This window comes from Leptonychotes weddellii, chromosome 2 (genome assembly GCF_054177405.1).
Source record: "Leptonychotes weddellii isolate Sample4059 chromosome 2, ASM5417740v2, whole genome shotgun sequence".
Classification (NCBI taxonomy): Eukaryota; Metazoa; Chordata; class Mammalia; order Carnivora; family Phocidae; genus Leptonychotes; species Leptonychotes weddellii.
Genome location: NC_138370.1, coordinates 119,537,785 through 119,559,276, shown reverse-complemented (window position 1 = coordinate 119,559,276; position 21,492 = coordinate 119,537,785). Strand labels below are relative to the sequence as shown.

The 21,492-nt window shown below is 36.5% G+C and overlaps 1 protein-coding gene across 2 annotated transcripts in view; it reads left to right on the top strand.

Moving 5' to 3' along the window:
* The window catches only part of CFAP299 (cilia and flagella associated protein 299), a 506,690-nt gene that overhangs the window by 448,592 nt on the left and 36,606 nt on the right, over positions 1 to 21,492 (top strand). The window lies entirely within an intron of this gene.

The window sequence follows — 21,492 nt, the reverse complement described above, 5'->3', positions numbered from 1 at the left end:
AAGAACAGTCCACCTAACACATTCTCCCCCCTCTCTTCTTTGGTCACCAACCAAAGTACAAGCTTTTGACTAGCATGCCCTCATTTACTCTCATTACTGGCCTATTCTGGGATTCCTTCCCACTCATCATTCTTTTTATTATTGACCCCTACCCCTTCCTCTGGAGACCTCATCCTATCACATATGATCTGCTCTGTACTGTCAGTTTATTCACAGATCAACCCTTCTATCCCTTTGGTAGTAGGTCTCAAGCTAATTTTTAAATTCTATCTTTTACTTTCCATAGAATCCAGAAGTGGTAGCAGCATTCTACTTGAACTGTCCTCTATATCCAGATTATTCGACACTTGTAGCAACACTCTCCTCCTTTGACAATCCTGCTGTCTTTTATCCATCCTTATTGCTATTATCTAAAGACTTCTTAACCCATCACCACCTTAATGGACCTACCCTTTTTCTGATCCCACCTAGATGCATGGCATGTCATTTAACTTCTCTCTGTAATAATCTCTTTTTGTGCTTTGGCTGTATCTATCCTGCTAGCTTCAAAGGTAGATTGATAAGGACTTTTTTTTTTTTTTTTTTTTGCACCTGTAACTGAATTCTTGGGTTCTGCTGGAGGAAATTTTAGGAAATTTCATTAAGGTGTGGATATCCAAAAATATTCTAAAATATATCCAAAAATATACTAACTCTTCACCACTCCCTCAAGATCTTTGTTGTCAGCTGCTGACACTGACTCCTCTCAATGTATGATTTGCCTCACAAATCACAGATTACATTGAATCTAAACATACAAACTACCAACTGATCTGTCTCTTTGTCAACCAAAACAGACTTCCTCACTAGCCAGAGTTCCCCTCAGAGTGCCCTTCTGATTATTTTCAGTCACAATTCTGTTCTGGCCCTCCATCCATGTTCAGAATATGACTTCTCCTGACTCCTGGCACACCACCATGCTATCTTGTCCATTAGCCCACCTCTCGGAGGGCCAATTTCCTGCAAACTGGCACACATTCTTCTAACACAGCAAGACCTAAACTTCCCCAAGAACCATGAGGGAATATATGCCCTAAGAATGACTTGGGCTTTTTTCTGGTGACATTTCTGAAACAACATAGGCCTGACCTTAGATGACTGCACCTTTGCTTTTAGAATGTGCTATGGTGAGTGCTGTGAATTGTGTAAGACTATTGAATCACAGACCTGTATCTCTGAAACAAATAATACATTATATGTAAAAAAAAAAAAAGAAGAAGAAGAAGAAGATAGCAGGAAGGGGAAAATGAAGGGGGGGAAATCAGAGGAGGAGATGAACCATGAGAGACTATGGACTCTGAGAAACAAACTGAGGGTTCTAGAGGGGAGGGGGGTAAGGGGATGGGTTAGCCTGGTGATGGGTATTAAAGAGGGCACGTACTGCATGGAGCACTGGGTGTTATACGCAAACAATGAATCATGGAATACTACATCAAAAACTAATGATGTAATGTATGGTGATTAACATAATAAAAAAAAGAATTAGATTCATTTCTTGAAAAAAATAATAGTTCATTCTTATCAAGTGAAATATTTCCTTTATAACATGCATCTAGTCTCACAAAATTTTTACAGATTCAGAGAAAAAATAACTACTTGTTCTGTTTAGAGCTAATTTATTCAACTTGTGTTTGATGCTTTCCATCCATCTTTCCACTGAAGCTATATTTCATCTGTTCCCCCTGTTTTTAAAAATTCCCAAACTCACTCTCAACTGACTCCTTTATCTTGCCTCTAAAATGCTGAAGCCATTTCTATTAAAAAAGGAGAATCCATTCCTATTAAAAAAAGATTATTTCTATTAAAAATCCCTTTTTTTACTCCAACTCTTGCACTGCCTCTCTTTCAGTTTTCAGCTAAGCTCCTCAAAATAACAAGTGTCTCCAATTCTCACTTCTCATGTAAGCGCTAACCCATGGTAATTAGTTGTGTGCCACCATTATTCAAATGGAACGACTCCTGCTAACATCACCAGTGACTGCCAAATTCGAAATCCCATGGACTGTTTCCAGTTCTTCTCTTACTTAACTTCTCTACAGTATTTGATTAGTGTTGATTAATCATTATGCTGAGTAATTCTTTCTTCTCAAAACTATTCAAATACTCTTTTTATTTTCAAAATCCCTCACTGAACTCTCCCCTTGTTTATTTCATACACGTTGGCATTCATTAGAGTTCATCCTTAGATTTCGTTTCCTACCATTCATTCTTATGTTCTCCTGGGTGATTTGAACACTTTTCTAGATAGGAGTTGTTCTTCTTATTTCATATTCAGTTACCCTACTGCTTACTTCAGAGAACCTTCTGTGTATCCCATTAGCACCTAAAACTTATTTTCAAAATTAAACTCACCTTAATCTCTGTAGTTTTCTGTTGCTTCTGTATCCTCCCACCTTGGCTAATGCACCGCCCTTGCAACCCAAGTCAAAATCCAGATGTTATTCTAGACCTCTTCCTCTCTACCACCCCTCCATAACTAATAAGTTACTAAAAATACCAGATTCTATAACCTTAACATCTTTGTTTATATTAAAGCAAATATAAGATGTGTCATTTCACCTATATGAATTGTTCATACTAATATTTCAGCATGAATCTGATAACATTTTAACAGAAAATACCTAACAAATAATTCCTTAATATCCTTTAATGCCTAGTTAGTCCTTATTCATATTTCATTGATTGTCTTAAAGTTATCTTTTCACTGTTGATTTGACCACATCAAAATCCAAATAATATTGTGTTTTCTTATTCTATCTTCTGTAACTCTTTTACTATATAACAGTCCCTTCCTTCTTTTTTACTTTTTTCTGCTGTTGATTTGATGGAGAAGCCATGTCATTTATCCCAAGAAATGTCTCATATTCAAAATGTGACTGATCACTTCAAAACACGCTGTTGTTTTACATCCTACCTCTATCCTTCTATTTCCTGTCAACTGGCTTGATAAAATCCAATTTCAATTTTTTTTTAAGGTAACCATTTTTAATAGGTGAAGCTCTGTGAGCTTGATCAGTGAGTTCAGGTGCTGTCAGTCTGATCACTCCACTATAAAGTTCCCCATTGTTTCACTCAAATAGTTTTAGCATACAATAACAAAAGCTACCTAAATGTTTTTAGTAAGGGTTGTATAATGGTAATTCTCTAATTCTAGAATTCATTCTGCATTATTTAGCTAGAATTCTTCCATAGAGAATAACTTTTCCTCATCACTTAGTTGGTTACCCTAAAACAGAATTCAGTGCATGCAGAAAGACAAAATAAATATTTGATTATTTCCTTAAATTTATGGGAAAAAATGCAAAGCCAAAAGCACAAAAGAGTACAAAGATAATGCCAAATTGCTTTCATAATGGTTCTACCAATTTGTACCTACCAGAAGTACGATGTAAATGTTCTAGTTAACAAACATTTTTTTCCCCACTGTACTGAGTTATAAATGACTGCCACTGTGGTTTTTAACTTTCATTTCTGTAATTACTTATCAGATTGGACATCTTTCATTGGTTGATCAAATTTCCTTTCTGTGAATTATCTATTAAGACTTTTCCTCATCTTTTCTGTTGGTTATTTATTTCTTCTTTTCTTATAGATTGTGAATTCTTTTTATTTTTATCTTTTGGACATTGATTAATCATTTGCCTTTTGTATATATTGACAAATATCATCTTCCGTGTGCAATTCTCCTTTCACTTCCTTTACATTGACTTTTGATAGTCAGAAGTCAGAAGTTTTGATAGATTAATACATTTTACTAATCTTTTCATCTGAGGTTTGCACTTTTTGTGTTTTGCTTAATCAAACTCTACCTTTATGCAGGGCATAAAGATATTATCCTATAGAGTGTAGTTTTGCTTTTTATTTTATATCTTTGACATACCCAGATTTAACATTATATATAATGATTGGGTAAGAGTCTGCTTTTTATTATTGTTTTCCTAAATGACTAATAATTTGTCCTAGAACACTTACTGAAAAGTCCACTATCTTCCCTCTCACATGTGCAACACGATTTGTGTCTTAAGTTAGGTACATGTTTATTTCTGAGCTCACTCTTTAGTTTTATTGGTCTTTCCTTGAAATAATAAAATCTTGGTCATTTGGTATATTTTAGTAATAGTTTTTGAAATAAAGGCAGTTTTTTCTTCTTCAGAAGCTTCTAGGCTGTGCTTGTCCTTCACTCTAACATACAAATTTTAGAGTCAGCTTGTGAAGTTCACACACAAAAATGTTGTAATTTTGATTGGAATTGTTTTTGAGTTATGGCCAATGTACAATTATCGGGCATCTTTAGGATATTCAGTCATCCATTTATTTACTTAATTTATTTACACCTTTTAAAATTTCTTTTAATAATATTTTATAAGTTTCCTAATTAGTGAGTTTTATCATTTTGGTTTTTTGTGTTTTTTTTTTCCTTATGGGTGCCAGATCATTTCAGAGCTTTTAAACAAAGTTAGCTCTATTCTGATGATCCCACTGGGTAATTTTTACCACATGAGTTTAATTTAAGCCATCTATCAGAATCAAGCTTCAGATTTTTCACTCGAGATTTCACAGCAATAAATGACTAAACAGTGTTACCAGGGGGGAAAATATCTTTCGTATATATATTTCCCTACTTAGTTCAATTCAGAACTAGAACAAAGACTTTAAAATTAAAGATTCACTTACCTTTTGACGTGCTATTCTATTTTGTGTAGGAAGAGACATTAGTTCTGTGATTGGAATCCTGTCATGTGGAAAATAGAAATATCAACAGCTATGGCTATTATGCAACACAACAGAAGAGAGGGCCCTGAGAACTTGATGTCTTGTCAGTTCAGACTCCATTCTGACCATGTGTTTAAGACTCAGTACCTTCCTGTCAGCATATATGAATACCTCACAAGCCAATAGCACGTTCCAGTGTAGGGAGTTCACACTTTCCTACAAAAATTTAGTGAAATAGTTTCAAGAAGCATTATTACCATCTGAGACAGGAGAAGCGAGAGTAAACTGCTGAAGCTCACGAGAGAGAAAGAGTGAGAACAAATTCTTAGGAATTATAATTCACTGCTCACCTCCAGAACACTATTCTGAATTTAAAAGCTTTTGTAGCTTGAGTGTGATTGCACTATGTAGAATCCTTGAGTTATATTCTGCCCCACATTTAGCCGCTTACATTTCCCTATTTATGTATCCATATCATTTCCACAAAGATCTAAAGTCTGCCTGTAGAGCTCTACCTATCCCTCAAGTAGACTCGTCAGGAGGAAATGAAAAAATTTTGTGTTTCTCTTTGGAGAGTCTATGAAATATTCATACCCTTGACCGAGGAATGCCTCTAAATATTAAAGCTTTGAGATATTATTATCAAATTTCCCTTGCAATCCCATTGTCTGTTTTGTTAAAATGTTTAACATGCCAAACTTCTGAAGTTAGAATTTAAAGTTGTGTTTATCCTGTGCTTAAGTGTGTTCTCATGAAAGCATCTGGTTCTCAAGTTTAAAAGAAAAAGGTTCTCAAGTTTAAAAGAAAAAAGAGTAAATGACTCAGTTCTAATGCACAGGGTATATAAAATATTGCCTGTGTTTAAGGTTATTGATACTGTTCCACATCTAAATTTGGTGACTAATTAGTAGAATATCAATTTAGTCTCTTCAACAGATATTTGCTAAATCTGAAAGAGAAGGAATACTTTGGGTGAAAAAGGATTCTGATTGAGGGAGACTTTCCACAACCACCAGCTCCTTGATATTCAAAGTGTGGTCTGTGGGCCAGTAGCACCAGCAGTAAAGCATCTCAGGCTCTACCCCAACCAGTGAAGCAGAATTGGCCTTTTAACATGATCTGCAAAATTTCAATATGCATATTAAAGTTCAAGAAGCATACCCTCGACCTGTGCTGTCCAGTAGAGTAGCCAGAGCCACATGTGGGTGTTGAGCACTTTAAATGTGATTAACTCTGAATTAAGATATTCTAAAAATATAAAATACATACCTGATTTTGAAGATTTATCATAAAAATATTAACTATCTTATTAATAAATCTGCATTAATTGCAAGCTAAAATGATATGTTAGATACGTAGGGTTAAATGAGATATATTATTAAAATTATTTTCACTTTTTTTTTACTTTTTTTTAGTGTGGCTGCTAGAAAATCTACAATGACACATGTGGCTCATGTTTATGACTCAATTCTCTGGATAGATAGATTGATCGATCGATTGATCGATCTGGTCTACTTGTCCTCACCCGAGAGGTGCAATCCCATCCTGATCTTTAGAACCAGTATTAATCTTAAGATAGGCATGTTGTAAGAAACTGTAGACCAGAGATCACCAGTTAGTAGTGTCAGGCTGTGGACATGTTTTATTTGGCCTACATGATGTATTTAAAAATTGTGTCAGTGTTTTAGAAACCGGAAACGTCACATAAAATATTTTGGATTTGCAGATTCTCTTAAAAACAAATAAGCTCTTCCCACACTGAGCCTACATTCTCTCCTCACAACCGTGATCTAGAATTAAATAGCAGTTGCCTCCTGAGATGGGCTATGTTCTCACCATATTAACATAGACACAGACTTGACCACTCACACATCCTGGCATCTGCACTGTCCCCCTCACGTCACTCCTGGATTCTCCCAAGCATTTGAGGCTCTGATTACTAGCCTAAATTACCGTCTCAGATGTTAGAAGTTATATTTGCCATTAGCCCAGTCATGCTCTTTGTTGTTCTCCCACTTTGGGCGAGTTTAATTTCAGCCTTCAGGCTCTCTCTGAGGCAAAGTCTGAGATAATTATGATGCTGATAAAAATTAACTGAGCACTTATGTGGACAAGGCACCGAGCTAAATAATTTATATTCATTATTTCACTTACTCTTTACAGCTGCATTATGGCTTAGGAATTTTTTTTTCACATTCTAACATCAAAGAATGTGCATCATAGAGACATTAATTCGCTTAACCCAAAGTCACACACAGAGACATTTGCACTCACAACTAGAAATCCAGGACCAAAGAGAGATCTGTGGAACCCCAAATACCATGATTTTTTAAAAATCACTACATGATTCTACTTTAGGACTTTGTCATGAAAAGATATCATTTTCCCCTTTGGTCTCATATCCATATCCTAGTCATTGTCAGGTTGTATATTTCTTTTGCAGATGTGTATCTGACTTGACAAGACCTAATTTGGGATTGTTTTTCAGAACTTGAAGCATCCCGCTATCCACAGTTAAGACTGGGGAATTTCAGCCATCCTGTACCCACCCTTGCCACTTCCTCCTTTCATTGAGCTTGGCAGAAAACAGTCCTTTGTACTTAACCAGGCTTTTATTTTCAGTCACTATGAGTAAGAATTACAGTGTCCCACAGCTTTGTGTGTGGAAGAGCTCTGGACAGAAATAAAGTGGCCTTTAATTGTGGCTTTAGCCTAAAAGTCTTTAGGGAAAAATTGGCCCTGACTTGTTGAACCTCAGTTATGTCCCAGGATACTTTTAGAATCTATTCATATCCTCTGAACTGTGGTTCACATAATTTTTGTAATATTTACTTGGAATTCTTATACAAATAAATTTAATTTTCCAGTACTTAACTCATTTCAGTTTCTCTTGATCCCAAGCTAAACATTAAGTACTATCTCTCATGGAAAACTCAAGGATGGAGAAGAAAGTTCCCCAAAGCTATATTCAGGTGAACCTCCTCCTACCTGTCTATATAAAGCCCAAATATACTAGAACTAACTTTTTCTACCAAATTCCTACTGAAATATCGGCCTGCATTATTCTATAGTAGAATTTTATTCAGAACAATTTGGCTCATTGCTTAAAAAAAAATCAGAACAGGGGCGCCTGGGTGGCTCAGTCGTTAAGCGTCTGCCTTCGGCTCAGGTCATGATCCCGGGGTCCTGGGATCGAGCCCCGCATCGGGCTCCCTGCTCGGCGGGAAGCCTGCTTCTCCCTCTCCCACTCCCCCTGCTTGTGTTCCCTCTCTCGCTGTGTCTCTCTCTGTCAAAATAAATAAATAAAATCTTTTAAAAAAAAAATCAGAACAATCATCTGGTAGTCTCCTTAGTTGTCTAGAATGTGCTTCCCTGAAGATTATGCTCTGGGTAAACCTTAAGTGAATAATTAGAGATCTGAGACAACCTCCTAGTTTATTGACAACAATTACTATGATTATGACAGACTGCTTCTTTATGCAAGATTTTTTCCAACATTTAAAAATTTTGGTAAAATATATATAACATAAAATTTACCATTTTAACCATTTTTAAGGGTACTGCTCGGTGGCACTAAATACATTTAAATTGTTGTGCAACACTTCCAGTTTATTATGAAATTATCTTAATTTTTGAAAAGTCCAAAAAACAGTGCAATAAATACCAGTATACTCACAACCTAGACTAAACAGTTGTTAACATTTTTCAAATGTGCTTCAACTCTCTTTAGTATGCTGCTGTGTATATATCATTTTTAAAAAGTTTGCAGATTTCACCCCTAAACATTTCTTTTTTTTTTAAAGATTTTATTTATTTATTTGACAGAGAGAGGCACAGCGAGAGAGGGAACACAAGCAGGGGGAGTGGGAGAGGGAGAAGCAGTCTTCCCGCCAAGCAGGGAGCCCCATGTGGGACTCGATCCCAGGATCCTGGGATCATGACCTGAGCCAAAGGCAGACGCTTAATGACTGAGCCACCCAGGCGCCCTCACCCCTAAACATTTCGCCATGCATACCCTAAGAATAAGAACATCCTCCTATATAACATCACCATTATCATACATAAGAAGATTAGTAATTATTTCCTACTACCATCTAATATCCAGCTCACATTCAAATTGTCTTGTCTCAAATGTGTTTTATAACTGGTTTTGGGAAGCATTATCCAATGAGTGTTCAAAAATTGCACTGCTTATGCCTCTTGACTGTCTTTTACTCTAAGATAGCCCCTTCCCCTGCACATCCCAACAAGATTTTTTTTTCTTGGTCATGACATTGGCTTTTTAATGAGATAAGGCCAGTTGCTTTTTACATTGTCCTGCATTCTGGATTTTTCTGATTGTTTGCTTGTGGTATCTTTTAACTTGTTTCTCTTGTCCCTGTATTTTCTTTAAATTGGGAGATAAGTGGAAAGGCTTGATTGTATTAAGTGTAAATACTTTTTCACCAAGAATTCTCTGTTGGTGAGTAACTACATATTGCATCATAGCAGGAGGCACTTAATGTCAAGTTGTCCCATTATTAGTCATGCTTAGTTTGACCCCTAGTTAAAGGAGAATTGCTAAATATCTCTTCTAAAAAGATTTTCATTTGTTGGCAAAATTTTTATAGTAGCTAAACTAATATGAACTAACATTTATGCGTTTATACAAACTTAGCTCTTTCTCTAGTTCCTGTTTAAAATTTACATTTTTAAAAGAAAGGCTATTAGCAAATTAACCTTCATATCCAGAATTTTTTTCATTTAATTTACTAAATTAGAAGAAAAGATGGTATTTGTCATAACAGAATTTAAATAGCATTAAAGTTATAGTGTAGAGCTATCAGGGATCATAGACAACTTCCAGGGTGCAAATAAACTGCACCAAAATTGTACTTGCTTATTGTTCAGAACTCAGAACCAGTTTCCTAGAGAAACTATCCACTTCCCAGGCCATCCTACAAAATGCCAACCCCGTTATTTCTATTTAAAAAGTAATTTTGTTGTATGTAACCAAAAGAAACTTGAAGATATCAAAGAAATATCTCCACCCTCCTGCACCTTCCCTGTCTCAGCTATATAATAACCATCTCATTTGGATTGATAAAATAAGTAGGGGCTCAGCATGATCACCTTCATTCAGATGCCATGTCTGTGGCCATCACGGAATCAAAAAGTAAGGTAACATGGTATCTTGGGGAACACATCTTGCTCTCTGGAGTAGTAGGCAAAATCAGTTTCTATTCTTGAAATACATATAAGTCAATACATTCCAGGTAGATTCAAAAGTCCAACACTTATAACTTGGGGAATACTAGAAATCTACTGATGATTGGAAATCTAGAAATATAAGGATTCTTGAGTGTAAATCTCACAAATGAGAAGATTCATGGCTTGCTTAAGCACAAAAGAGTAGATGTAACAGAAGTGGGACTAGATCTTAGGTCTCCTAATCCCTAGTCCAGATTCTTCTAAGATTTCAGCATGCTGTGTACTTATCTATCCGTACATATGACTTGAGAGTTTGTATTTTGCTTTACTTCATTTTATTTTAAAAACAGCACTAGCTTAACTAGTGATAAGCAAAAACTAGTCCACTTGCTCTAATTAATTATTATAATCCCATATCAATCATGTCATTTTCCCTTGTCTATGGCTGAGGTAACATGCAAAGAAACTGGAGAGTGAAATCACATGGACTGAATCCAAATCTATCTACAGTACTTCTGATGGGGGAATTCTGAAGCCATTCCAGAACTGAACTTAACGGAGAGATTTATTGCTCTCTTTCCACCCTGATTCCCACTTACCCAGAAATTCTATTCTCCACGTTAGAAAAGTCATCTCAAACTTCAGGAGTTGAGATTAGCATTCAGTAAGACAGAATTCTACTTAAACATTTTTTTAAGATTCAAGGCAAGCAAAACCTCCAGTATTATATGAAAAACTCGCGTCAGCTTCCCTGTCTTGTTTCATGTGTCTACCCAACTCTCTTCATGCTTTAATCCAAAAACCACTCACTGTTTCCTAGATACATCATGCTCTTTCATGACCCTCTACCAGAAGTACCTGGTTCTCCACCCAGCGGACCCTTCTTAAAGACATAATTCTAGTGTGACTTTCTTTTCCAAACTCTTCCATTCCCTGAACTAGGTTCACCAATGTGATTCCATATCATTGTGTCTACCTCTTTTCCTTTACATCAACTACAATATAATTTTGCCATGTTTACTGTGACCTCTTCAGCACAGGAACAACCATGGTGTTGGAGGTTTCGGGTGCCAAATATCTGTACCTCCTCTCTTCTCATGGCTATAACTGCCAAGTAACTAACACAATAATCCCTATGGGGAGTCATTCAACAGGTAGTTACAGAACACCTTCCATGTACCAAGTTCTAGGACTGGGGATACAATTACCAGAAAAAAGTAAACATTCTCTCACAGAGTTTATAGGCAGTGGTAGGAGATAGAAAATAAATCAATGACAAATATGTCTATCCATGTATATGTATGTATACCTATACATATATATTATATAGATTTATGTTAAGTAGTTAAGTAGAAAATTCAGCATCTATACATCTATATGAAATGTCAGAGCAAGGTAAGTGCTATGGAGGAAAACAGAGCAGGAAAAGGGGTTTCTGGTTGCCATTTGAAATCAAGGTGACCATGAAAGACTTCATTGCACCGTGAAGCTGGCAAGCACACAGGGACCTGAAGGAGGTGAGCCCTGGAGAGACCAGGCAGGAGGCCTGTGTAGTCAGAGGACGCAAGGCCCTGAGGCAGTCTATGTGAGGAGCAGCAGGGAGGCCAGCACGGCTGCAGTGGAGAGGCCACGTAAAGCAGGTTACGTAATGAGGTCAGAGAGGAAACAGGAGCCAATCACATAGGGTGTTACAAGTTGTAAGGACTCCATTTTTATTCCGAGTAAAATAGGAAGCCACTGGAGGGTTTTTAGCCCATGGAAAGATTTGATGCGTATTAATTTTTTACCCAATCGTGCTATCTGCAGAATTGAGAGAACAAAGATAGAAGTAGAGAAGAACAGAGGCTGCTGGAGCCAAAGTATCAGCTTTGTCAGTGGTAGTCTGGCAACTCCAAGCACTGAGTTTTCTGATAAAGTTGGTCCAAGCTGTGGTTCTAAAACTTGACCATGCCCCAAACCCAGCAGAAGAAGATAGTAGGTGGGGAAGAATGAAGGGGGGGAAATTGGAGGGGGAGACAAACCATGAGAGAGGATGGACTCTGAAAAACAAACTAAGGGTTCTAGAGGGGAGGGGGGTGAGAGGATGGGTTAGCCTGGTGATGGGTATTAAAGAAAGAGGGCACGTTCTGCATGGAGCACTGGGTGTTTGCACAAACAATGAATCATGGAACACTGCATCAAAAACTAATGATGTAATGTATGGTGATTAACATAACAATAAAAAAGTCAAAACAAAACAAAAAACAAAAAAAAAAGAAATTTGACCATGCCCCGAAATCACCCGAGTGCTTGTTACAACCAGATTTCTGGGCCCTGTTCCCAGCAGCCCTATCTCACTAACCTACCTTCAGAAGGCAATGCGCAAAAGCGAAAAAGCTCCAAGTAGCTCTGTGCTGACTTTTGAATGCAAGGACCCTGCCCCTGGGAATGTACAGCTCAAAGAAGTTAGGTTGCCACCGTTCAAATCAGACCTCTCCTACAGAAGTCCTCTTCTGTGGAAATGTGGGGCAATGTATTTCTGTTTATAATGTAGTTGTACCCGTGGTGCCTATCTAAAGCCTGACACATGGCAGGGACTTATTAAAAATTTATTACATGAATATTTGAATGAAATGAGTGATTTTTACGAAGGTAATTTTTAACCCAATTTTGAAAAATTTCAGGAATGAAGTTTTTACTTAAAATATTTACTTATGGAGCGCTTGTGTGGCTCAGTCCATTGAGCGCCTAATTCTTGGTTTGGGCTCAGGTCTTGATCTCAGGGTGGTGAGATTGAGCCCCGCATAAGGCTCTGAGCGTGGATCTGCTTAAAATTCTCTCTCCCCCTCTCCTCTACCTTCCCCCTTCTCACGTGTGCTCTCTAAATAAATAAATAAATAAATAAATAAATAAATAAATAAATAAAATCTTAATAATAAAATATCTACTTAAAAACCATCTTAGCATTGTGGAAAATAATTACAATAAAAGAGAAAAGTTGTATATTGATTGCTTTTACTTAGGATTGATTTTCATTTTTTAATAACCCTGGGTATCTGGCACAATAATTTTGGAACTGCACAGGCTATTAATACTATAGCAATTCTGTCAAATGTTATTATATTAATACTATTTTATTATACTGTATTATAAGTCTGGATTTTTGCCATTGATTCACAAAATTTGCTTTGATAGTAGGACAGAGTTTTCACTAGATTTGAAACTGTCAGATAACATGAGAACCTTTTCTTAAGTGTTTTCCAAATCAAATTCCATCTCACAGCATGAAGTAAAAGTTTGAAAATAATTAAAATTTTAGTATAAGCTTGCTTTCATTGTTTTCATAAGATTCCAAGAGTATAGTGTGTGATATGTACAGTCTCTGAATTTCCTTTTGGAGTTAGTATAGAAATGATTTTCTTTATATTATTGAATTCCCACTTGGTTCTAGTTTGTTACATAAAAGGAATGCATTGGGCAGTGGACACAAGAGCTTGTGCTTGAACTTTAAAACTTCAACTGCCGAACTACTCATAAAATTAAATTCATTTCATCTCCAATTTTTAAAAAATTGAATGAAACAATGTGAGACCAGTTTCATCAAATGATATAGGATTTCATTTTCAAATATTAAAAAATGTCACATAAATTTCAAAACCAGGACATTTTTAAAAATCAGATTGATCTTAAAGAGTTTGCTGTAAAAAGAGCAATCTGTGTATTATTTTGCATTTTCCCTACTCTTGCTTTTAGGAGTAAAATGGGTCATTTTAAAATAACTAAATAATTTAGTTCAATTTGATGATAACTCAATTTGTATCCATGGACTAACTTGAGAAGAATGAAACAGAAACCCTGATTCAATTATGCCTGATCCTTGGCTATTTCTATAGGAAGATCCAGGAACATATGGAGATTTCACACCCAGTCCTAAGCATGTTCAACTGAAGTAGTCAAACCTAACTGAGTTTTCCTGAGTATTTGAATTCAGAAACCATTAATATAATTCTTTGCCTGCCTTCCCCACCTTAGCAGAATTAGATGTTATTTAGCTGTAGAAATGGCAGGATAATGTATTTATTTAAACTCTTACATATACACACAAAAATATAGTAAAGGTTTATTAACACATTAATATTCTGAGTCATTAATGTTCAATCACCCATAAATTTGTAAAGGCACAACAGAAGGAAAGGTAATTTGGTGACATGGATCTAAAAACCCTATACTAACATTGCTATTCTTTTAACTCTCAGCATGTTATTCTCTGCCAATATTTATATTTCACTTTTACTTATTTTTTGCCTAATAATTTTTTAAGAAAGAGTATGAACCAGATAAACCCTTTGGTTGTATAATTCTATGCATGAACACACCTTACCATCCAATAACATGTGCATGCACCTCTGTGCCAAAATTTAATGACACAGAATAATGGCACTTTCTTAAGTACTGTAGCTTCTTTAGTCATAACCCCGAATTCAAGCTTTCATTTCCCTCTCCCAAATAAAGAAAGCAATAAACAATTCCAAAACAAAAAGCAAGTCATTGGGAATGCCAACATACTGTCTCATTAGTTCCCATAATCTCTAATTCATTATCTTCCATCTGACTGGAAGTCTGTAGTGTCAAACCTTTAGGATTTTCCTGTGTAAATTGTAGAGTATTCTGGGTGCCTAAGTCTTTTGACTATGGTGCACTATCAAGAAAGTGCAGAAAAATGAACATGGAAAGGAAAAGAAGGGAAAGGAAATGAAATGAAACAAAATGAAAGGAAAGGAAAAAGGAAAGAAGAGAGAAAGAGGGAGGGAAGGAACGAACGTGAGAAGAAGGAAGGAAAAGAAAGAAAAAGGAAAGAAGAGAGAGAGGGAGGAAGAAAGACTTGAAGTTTATTGAGATACCTCTGAGAAATCTCAAATCTTCTCATTTAATGTGTGAATACATGAAATGAGTCTATTAAACAAGAATTTTTGCCTTGGTTCTTCAACTCATGTTGATTAAAGCCACTTAAAGGCATTTGGGTGAAATACTCTGTAGAAGCTGATTAATCTCCCTGTAATAGATAAGAACAAAACTAGAAACTTTCTCAATTAGCTTTATTTTCCAAATGCATCCTTTATGTTCTTCATAAATCTAGGCTTGTCCTATTAATTTTCAAGGAATACATTTGACTTGAAGGATATAGAACCAGATAATTATGGTTGGGGTCTTTCTGTAGTCAATATCCTTGAATGCTCTCTTAAAAAAAGGTAACAATGAGAACTGTCACAAATAGATTTCAATCACTATTTCTGTGCAAGCCATATAGGATTAGCCCATAGTTTAAACTTGTCTAAAGATGAAAATGAGCAATTTAGCTCATCTGGGAAGCAGCTGTGCAGAACTATGGAAGGCAGTGGTAAAGAAAAACCACTATTAGGTAAACAAAAGCAACAGAAAGGTGGTGAAAAGGGTAAAGGAGTAAGAAATTAGAATCCATTCAAGCAAAACTTACTTGGATGGATGAGGAAGAAAGTCTTTTCCTGCCAACCCAGTAAATGTTTAATCTGGAAAAGCATGCTTCCATATCTGGCTTATGTTTTATATTGTAAATGTTACTTCTTTTATTTTTTTAATTTTATTTTTGATGTAAATGTTGGTTTGTTAACAAAAATAAAATAAAAATCAGTAGAGAGATGTAGTATTAATATTGCAAGTGCTAAGTATTTCAAATAAAATATTCAAAATACAAACCATAACCTGCTCTCTAACATATGCTAACAAAGCCTCTAAAGAAGAAAAGTGAAAATATTGGAAATAATAAACATTTATTTTGTTTGAATATGAGTCACCTAATGTAGTAAATACCATGGGAAAACTCTCTAAATGACCAGAGTAGTTATTTTGTGATACTTGCAATACAGTATGATTTTCAAAGTGGGTATATTTTATTTCAAAGGAAGTAAAAATGATTCACTTATGTTTATTTGTTTGAAGACAATATAGTAATGTTTGTGTAAAGGAAGAAGCTAGTTCCAAAATGAATTATTACTTAATTTTCTGAGCATCTACTCTGAGTACTGTTACTCTTCTACTCCTTGAGTCAGCCACACAGATTAACATGTGGCCTCCCAGGGCTTCTTGGCCCTTCTTTCCAGGACTTGAAAAAGTCAGGTCAGGTGTAAGGCAAATAAGTCCACAAAACAAAAGATAAATGAGATAAATTGGAAGTCAATGTACCTGGGAAGAGAAATAAATAAAATTGAGCAATAATTTTTCTCTGCATCTGCAGCAATAATAAAGATAATAACTTACATTTGTGAGTTCATAGCACATTTTCAGAAGCATTATGTCATTTTCAGGATCTTCACCCATATATTTTATTTTACCTAGTAATTATAACACGATGACTCAGAATAATAAAATGCTATAATAAAATATCTACAAAGTGTTACAGGAACACAGATTAAGATGTGATTAATTAAACATTTGGGGACATACAAGAAAGAATGCTGCAAGAAAATAATTCAGTTTGTCCTTGAAAAATGAATATGAGGCTACCCAATAGAATAGTGGAGGACGGGGTTTTCTAATTATGAGCAGAAACATGAGCAAACATGACAAATTTAGGAACAGTGAGTAACTGATACCTATTCAGCTATCTCAATTCCCTATATATATATCATATTCTAGGGGCTGAAATAAAGTATAATACACCTAGAGAAAGAGCAAAGTAGCCTGGCAGGAAGTTCTTTAGAAGGTATCCTAAAGTAGTTACTATCATTGCAGAAGCTAAACCTTTCTAAAACTTTGTCATGAAATTCAGTCATTGTATATTAACACCTACTATAAGTTAAGCTGTGCCTGGCATTGAGAACTCAGCAATTGACGGTAAAAGGTTAACTTCTCTTGTGCTTATATTCTGGAGGTAAGAGAGACCCAAAAAGTATTACGTGTATCAGTCAGCGTTCTTAGTTGCAGACAACAGTCTCTACTGAAGTTGGTTTACACATAAAGAGATTTAATGAGGCTATAAAAAGCTCACAGAATCACTAGGAGGACTGAGGAAACAGACTCTAAACTGAGTTTCCACACTGAAGCCACTGCAGAACTGAGCTGTCAGAGAAGCTACAGCCTCCAACAACAATCAGGAAACTATGTTATCAGGAAGCTTCCACCACTGTTGACAACTTGAGGGACATGCTCCTTGTGCAACAATCAGTAGCTGCACTATCTGGAATCTTCTCCACACCTGACCACTCTAACATTGTGCCTTCTCCTCTACCATAATCTATTTGAGCGAAATTGTTCTTCATGTTCTGTGTCTCTCCCCACATAACTGAGTTCCAAGTTAAATTCTCCTGTGAGAGCTTCTGATTGGGGAAAATTAAATCACGTGAAAAGCTAATTGCAAGGTAACCTTGGAAAAGTAGATGATTATAGCTCTCCCACCTCTGCAGTACAGAAGGCACACTAGAAAGGGGTCAGACTGAGTACTGAGCAAAACAATCCATGGTATCTGAGAAAAGTGATGAGTAAATTGCATGGCTTACAACTTTTTTTAAAAGATTTTTATTTATTTGAGAGAGAGACAGAGAGAGTGAGAGAAAGCACACGAGTGGGGAGGAGAGGGAGAAGCAGGCTCCCCAGTGAGCAGGAAGCCCGATGCGGGGCTCGATCCCAGGACCCTGGGATCATGACCTGAGCTGAAGGCAGATGCTTAACCTACTGAGCCTCGCAGGGGCCCCAACTTACAACTTCTAATAAGTAATTTCAAGGAAATGAGCAGAGGGCTAAGACTGAGGTAAGCGGGCAGGAGCGGCTCTTATAAGATGGTCAATGGCAGCCTCTCTGGGTAGATAAAATTTAGGTTCGTTTCTAAGTGATGAGAGTGCTTCCTACCTTCCCACATGAAGAGTAAGGAAAAACTGATTTTAGGCAAAGAGATCATTCAGGGTCTGGCAGTTAAGGAGCAGGATCTCTGGAACCAAACTGGGCTAAAACGTTCATTGCTCCTTACTTTATGATCTTGGGAAAATTACTCAAACTCTCTAACTTATCCTCCTTGTTTATAAAATGGGGATGATAGTAATACCTACCCAAGAAGGTTACTGTGAAGATTGTAAGAGTTAGTGTATGTAAAGCACTTATAATGGTGACTGGCACATAGTATGTGCAAGAGACAAGTTTCTATTATCACTAACTTTTCAAATATGTTAAATGTGAGTTATTTCTGAGATATGTCTTGAGTTGAAAAATCTGGAGATACAAATTTGAAAGTATTCAACAGGAAGTTAGTGCTTTAATCTCTGAGAAGGAATATTACTAACTAGGGAAGAGAAGAGATATAGTGTGAGAATTCCAAATTTTAGATGTTTGGAAGAGGAATAGAACCCAATAAACTAAACTGAGAAGGAAGGTACAATGGCACAGGAGGAAAAGCAGAGCACTGTCATATCATGGAATTCAAGAGAGAGAAGTATTTCAGGAATGAAAAAGTAATAGAAAAAGGTATGAATTTCCTCAAGAAATTAAAAAGTAAACAGTGATGGAACTAGAGGGTATTATGCTAAGTGAAATAAGTCAATCAGAGAAAGACAGGTATCATATGATCTCACTGATATAAGGAATTCTTAATCTCAGGAAACAAACTGAGGGTTGTTGGAGTGTTGGGGGGTGGGAGGGATGGGTGGCTGGGTGATAGACTATGGTGAGCGCTGTGAATTGTGTGAGACTGTTGAAGCACAGACCTGTACCTCTGAAACAAATAATACATCATATGTTAAAAAAAAATAAGATAGTAGAAAGGGAAAAATGAATGGGGGAAAATTGGAGGGGAAGATGAACCATGAGAGACTATGGACTCTGAGAAACAAACTGAGGGTTCTAGAGGGGAGGGGGGTGGGGGGGTTGGGTTAACCTGGTGATGGGTATTAAAGAGGGCACATATTGAATGGAGCACTGGGTGTTATACCCAAACAACGAGTCATGGAACACTACATCAAAAACTAATGATGTAATGTATGGTGATTAACATAACATAATAAAATAAAATTTAAAAAAAAAGCAAACAGAACTGCCATATGATCCAGCAATGCCACTTCATTTCCTTTGGAGTATATGTCCAAAGGAAATGAAAACAGGATATTGAAGACATATCTACACTCCCATGTTCATTGCAGCATTATTCACAATAGCCAAGATATGGAAACAGCCTAAGAGTCCATGAACAGATGAATAGATAAAGACGGTGTGGTGTATATACACAGTGGAATTCAGCCATGAGAAAGAAAAACATCCTGCCATTTGTGAGAGCATGGATGGACATTGAATGCATTATGCTAAATGAAATAAGTCAGATAAGAACAAATACTGTATGATATCACTTATAGGTGGAATCTCAAAAAGCCAAATGATAGAAGCAGAGACTAGAATGGTAATCACCAGGGACTGCAGGGGCTGGGGGGCAGGGGGGAGGGAGGTAAAGGGGAAATGTTGGCCAAAGGGTAAAAACTTCCAACTATAAGATGAGTAAGTCTTGAGGATCCAATGTACAGCATGGTGATTATTGTTAATAATACTGTATGACATACTTGAAAGTTGTTAAACAGCTCTTAAATATTATTGCCGCCATTAAAATGAAATACTAATTATATGGTGTTATGCAAGTGTTAGCCAATACTATGGTTGGTAATCATTTTGCAATACATAAGTGTATTAAATTAACACACTGTACACCTTAAACTTATACAGTGTTACATGTCAATTACAGCTCAATAAACCTGGAAGGAAAGGTGAAGAAGTGCCATCTGTTGATTAAGATGAGCATTTAAAAATGTCTGTTGTACCTGGATATGTGGAGAACATTAGTGACATTTATAAGAACTGTTTCTGTCATGTGGTGGTGGTATTGGGTTAGGAGAAAACTATAATGTAGTGGGTTGAAAGGTGACTTAGAGGTGGAGGAAGAGAAACAATGTAGGTGGAAAACTCTAGAAATTTGATGAGAAAAATTAAATGAAAATGAAATAAATGGGGTATGTGTGTGTGTATGTGCAGTGTGTGTACGCGTACAGTATGTGTGCACGTTCATGGGGTAGATGAAAACTAGTCCATTATGGAAGAAAGATACAGGAAGACAAAGGTTTTTTTTTTTTCAGGTAAGAGATGTAAGCGTGAAAAGGAATTGGAAAGGCAATCAAATCATTTCATCCTGTGGCATTGTAAATCAATTCTTTTACATTTTTCTCTTATTATCACATCCTGTAACTACACAATGAACATAATAGGGAAGATATCAAAATAGTAATGCCCTCATCTGGTAGTATACCTTATGTTTGAAAAGGCTGGGCTTTGGAATCACTCAAACCTCATTTCTCATTCTGGTTGTATCATCTTGGGCAAGTATCTTGACCTCTATGTATTGTCTACATCTTTATACAAATTGATAATAATACCTTCCTCAATTGGTAGAGGATCATATGATCAATAAAGTATTGCATGTAAAGTACCTAGCATGAAAATCAACCCAAAGTAGATGCTTAATATATTAAGACACTGTTAGACATTTTTATCAAGGAGTATTGAGTATCAATGAGTGGTGAAGTTGGTATTTTTAAAAAGTGGGATAAAAAATTTATAAAGGCCAGTAAAAATCTAAATTTCCACAGACCATCTATAATGTGAACTATACTTTGAGAAAAAATATATGAAGTACTAGGATAATGTGGGTCCTGAAACTGGACAATGGACAGCTGTGGAACGCCATTAAGTAAAATTACAAATCCCCACCATAGTAAGCAGCTGTGCACAAATCAGATGGCGAAGTCGCCTGTTGGAGGCAGGACTCTCCCTAGGGGCATGAATAAAGGCAGAGAAGTCATGGGAAAGGTAAACAAAATAGATCCAGTGCAGTGTAAAACAGAATTTCAGGTAGAGGATCTGTTCTTATAGAATCAGACTTGAACCTGGGTGGCTCAGTCAGTTAAGCGTCTGCCTTCGGCTCAGGTCATGATCCCAGGGTCCTGGGATCGAGCCCCGCATTGGGCTTCCTGTTCAATGGGGAGCCTGCTTCTCCCTCTCCCTCTGCCCCTGCTTGTGTTCCCTCTCTCGCTGTGTCTCTCTCTGTCAAATAAATAAATAAAAATCTTTAAAACAAATAAATTTAAAAAAAAAAGCATTGCCGGTTGAATTCTTCCCCTTCCTCCTGAGTTAGCCAGCTAGCTTTTGGCTTAGGCTAAAGTTTGTTTTTCCTCTCCCCCTACTCTGATCTTCCCATCTCTAAAATATACAATTTTGCATGTGTATTTTATATTTAAACAGCCTTTCTAAAAAAGTTACGTTCAAGAGTGGTGATTTTAAATAGTAAAATTGTGATATTTTCATCTGAGTCAGGTGCCTCCCTCTTTATCATTATGAGACACCCTCAGGTCACATTTCTTCGGTGAGAAAAATTTGGGTATTTTTCTTAAGGTAGGAGAAGCAGCAGGACATGCAACCCAGGAGACCTTTCTTTCTCTGGCGCCAGGATGGAAAGATCTGTCCCAACCACCTGCACATCTACAGTAAATTCCTGGCAGAGGATGGCTCCTG